At 34.8% G+C, this 4,366-nt stretch overlaps 1 pseudogene; it reads left to right on the top strand.

Annotated features, from left to right (window-relative positions):
* The first annotated feature begins 794 nt into the window (after positions 1-794).
* Positions 795-1,795, top strand: LOC112502639 (annotated as a pseudogene).
* Positions 1,796-4,366: the final 2,571 nt, after the last annotated feature.

Here is a 4,366-nt window from a genome sequence, read left to right as displayed (position 1 = left end):
TTGACAGTTACAAATAAACCATTAGTTGATAGATGCTTGACCCATATAAATATATTTACCTATCAACAACGGTTTGAGATGTTTCAATATTTGACTGTTGTATCCTTATGTTTTCAATTTCTTTTTGTAACTAGGCTATTTTCAAGCACGATTCAGGCGATTTTCCAGAACGATCCTGTGGAGGTTTTTCAAAGGTGAGTTACAGTTTTATTGACTTGAGCCATCCACAAAGTTACTACTGTCTTCTTATGTATTTTCTTTTTGTTTAAAATTTGTGAGATTATTGATCTTTCATATTAACCTTGTGAGGCAGATGATCTAAGTTTGCTATTTTAGTCTTGTTGATACTCGGGTTTTTATGATGGATGAGTACCAAAGAAATTAAGATGGGTTATTTTTAATTGAGTGATGATATTTGCATGTGAACATGAAGTTTCTGGTTGATTGGTTTGATTCAAATGGCAATTTTGTTTTTTGGTGACATCTATGTATGAACTTGAGGAAGAATGGTTAGTTTTATAAGGACTTGTGTATGTTTCTAATCCTCCATCAGCATTTCCAGCTCTTTATGGGGTACAAATGGATCAGCATTAGTTTTGTAGGTGCTGGAAAATTCTAATTTGAAGCTAGGCAAGGGATTGGGGAGGTGATTCAGTGCCTAGAATAGATTTGAACCCCTGAAGTACCGTTGTTGTTACCTTTTTTGAACCATACAACCTTTTCATGGAAATCTTATTTTGTGTATTAGAAATTATCATTTTTTCTGATACCTGGATTTAGAAATTGAAGCCTAAATGTTCTTTTTTTCCAATCAAATTGCTTTAGAAGGACTGAAACATCGTGTCTTTGAGATATCCTTAGCCGACCTCTAAAATGATGAGGATCATGCCTACAGAAAGATCCGTCTGAGAGTTGAGGATGTCCAAGGGAAGAGTGTGTTAACCAATTTCTGGGTATGATACAATATTTATCTTATTGTTTTTTTGTTCTTTTATATAGTGAACGGTGTTTTAATGTTAACTTTGCATTCTTTTATCCAGGGTATGGACTTCACCATGAATAAACTGAGGTCTCTTGTCAGCAAATGGCAGTCTTTGATCGAGGCACATGTTGATGTGAGCACAACCGACAGTTACACATTGAGATGTTCTGCATTGGCTTTACAAAGAAGCGTATCAACCAATTGAAGAGGACCTGCTATGCACAATCTAGCCAAATCTGACTGGTATATACCATACCTTCTATTTTTAACTACTAATTTGATGCTTAACTCTTGTGAGATTTATATTTGGCAATTACAATTGCAGCTCTTCATCAAGTTTGGAGTTCTTTGTTGCTGATTTTTCTTTTATGTTTGATTCTGTTAGATTCGTCGTAAGATGAGGGAGATCATGGTCAGCCAGGCCCAATCTTGTGATCTGAAGGTGTTGGTCCATAAGTTCATTTCTGAATCAATTGGCAGAGAGATTGAGAAGGCAACATCTAGCATTTACCCACGAAGTTAAGATTTTGAAGGCTCCCAAGTTCGACCTAGGCAAATTGATGGAGGTAAGAGGGTTTATGCAATTTGATCATGGTGATTGCACCATGTCATGTATCTATCGTCGTGATCTTGATTGATGTGATTATCATCATGTATCGATTGTTTTTTTTGATATTGATTGATGTGGTTATCATTCCTGAACATTTCTTAGATATGTAGGTTCATGGAGATTACTCTGAAGATGTTGGTGTGAAAATGGAGAGGCCTGCAGACGAGCTGATTGTTGAAGAAACATAAGTTATTGGTGCCTGAAGAGAGTTGGTTTTTCCCCAATCTTTTTCTATAATATCTGGAAGTTGAAATAAATGTAGATGATGGTTTTGTGATAGAGATTAGAGTTGATATTTTGATCTGAAGTTGGATATGCAATTTTTGTAGTTGAGTACTTGATTATTATACTGGTTTCAAATTATGCAAAATTGGTTCTTTATCCTGGAGCTTGGTTAGTTGGTTATGTTCACTTGTTCACCATTATATTGAATGAAATGATTATGCCCCTTTTGCAAAACATAGAATTTTTCTTCTTGGAGCATCTCCAACTGTTCTTTTTGCTTCAAAATGGGAAAAAAAAAACACAGGAAATAGGGCGTAAAATTCTTCAAGTTTCAAATAACTACTTAAAAATATTACCATTTTGTTTATTATTATGATTATTTTAAACTAAATTTTAAATAATATTCTATTAAATATATAAAATATTTTAATAATATAATTAATGTTGTAATTTTTAAAATGAATGCGAGTGGATGGTTTCGGCTATGTGATGTAGGTAGAACTAGGAGAAATAGAAATGGACATTAGCACCAACCTTATTTATTTGTGCAAGCAGCACATATAGAGTGATACAATTTTTTTTTGTAATATGATATTAAAATATTATGGTAAAAGTGGAATATTATAAATTAATTATGACGAATCAATGCTTTTTTTAGTGATTTAATATAAATCGGTATAACAATTTGTTAATAAAAAGCTAACCCAGTATAATAGATTGATAAATTAGTAGTGTTTGTGTGAAAGAAAAGAAAACGAGGGAAAAGAGATGAAATGATTTTTTTTTATTTGTATTCTCGACTTTAGATTTATGTATCCCGTTGCATTGCACAGATACATAACTGTCTTGAATTACAACACTGAATTTCTACAACTTGGTTCAACGGCTCACTGGCCTCCTCCATCTATATTTGTCGATCACCAATCTCACACACTCCCTCAACATTTACCTGGACCATAGGTTGCACCATCTTCACCCGCTGCAGGAATAGGTTACAGACTCCCGGAGTCAATGGTCAATCCGTTTAGTCCTGACCGTGTTGTCGCTGCTCATTCTGGCTCCTCCACGCTATACATGYAGCCCTTCTCAACGATCGAGGATGGCATATGTTCATCCTCATGAACAGATTCACCAACAATTTGCATAAGTAACATATTTGTATTGCTTAATATTCCACTTTCTGGTGCATTAGGGGTGCAAACGAGTCGAGCTTTTAACGAATTACTCGAGCTCGAGCTTAATAATTTTCGAGATTGAGTCGATCTCGAACATAAAATAGGACTCGTTTAATTTAACGAGTCAAAGTTCATAAAACCAATGTTCGACTTGGCTTGTTTGAAAGCTCAATTAAAAAATTTCAGCCGAGCCGAGCCAAACATGCCCATGGAGCTTTCTAAATTTGTGAAGCTCTACTTAGAGGCCGTTTACTAAAAACTTACTCAATAAGTGCTTACCGGTAAAATTTAACACCGTTAATTACTTATCGGGTAATATTTTAGTCCACCAAAACAACACCATATGCAATAATTTACACAATAAGCTCTTACCATGGTAAGAGTTGTAACATTCACTTACCGAGTAAGACTCTTGTTCCTTGTCTCGCTTTTATCGGGTAAGATTCTTTGTCTTTGTCACATTTATCTTGTAAGGTAATGTAACATAGTAAGCGCTTACCTGGATAAACATTTAGTAAACGGCCCCTTAGATAGTTGAATACTCTTTATCTTTGTTTCAAGGCTATAACTTATCCTCCTTTATTAGGTTCAAGTATGACAAAAATGACGTTAAGACTCACATTAATGTACATCTTATCCACTTAAACCTTAATTTTGAGTGAGATATATTGAGACGTTTGATATGTTTTTTGATCCTCAATAAAATTTAACATCCCGCCGCATTGCACGTGTACACAACTAGTATATACATCATAAGGGAAGGTTCAAAGGCTAACACCTACCTCTCCTTGCAATATTCACATATTGAACTTGTGTACTATGATTTATGAGATTTCAATGATAACTTCCATTCATGAGGTATCATTGTTGGAAAAATTAGTATTTATATTAATATTTCTTTTGAAGTACATAATATTTATATACGATAAATGCAACAAATAAATTCACACACCAACTTCACCTTTGGTGAGACTTGAAGCTTTGACCTTCTAAGAGGCCAAAGGAACCAATACCGCTAGGCTAGAGGCCTTTGGTTATCTATATTAATCTTAACATGAATGGTAACAATGGAGTCTTTAGACCTTTCATATGCTTCGGTTACAATCGATGGAATTATATTCCATTGTAGTAGCGTTTAACCTCCCATGTATTACAAATGTGTTTTATATATAAAAACCCCAACCTTGAGTTCTAAGGGATAGAGGAAAACGAGGCCGCACGGAAAAAGTGAGAATAAAGTGGAAAACCGATGAAGGTAAAGTCCGACATAATTCTATTATGTTTAGAGTTGTATCTTAGGAAATTGACGCACCTGTTGGGGGTGAATCGATTTTAAGGAAACCGTGTCCAACACATAGGACCGTCCCTGGGGGA

This window comes from Cynara cardunculus, unplaced genomic scaffold (assembly GCF_001531365.2).
Source record: "Cynara cardunculus var. scolymus isolate 2C unplaced genomic scaffold, CcrdV1 Un_Scaffold_1688, whole genome shotgun sequence".
Classification (NCBI taxonomy): domain Eukaryota; kingdom Viridiplantae; phylum Streptophyta; class Magnoliopsida; order Asterales; family Asteraceae; genus Cynara; species Cynara cardunculus.
This window is presented reverse-complemented; position numbering and strand designations above follow the sequence as displayed.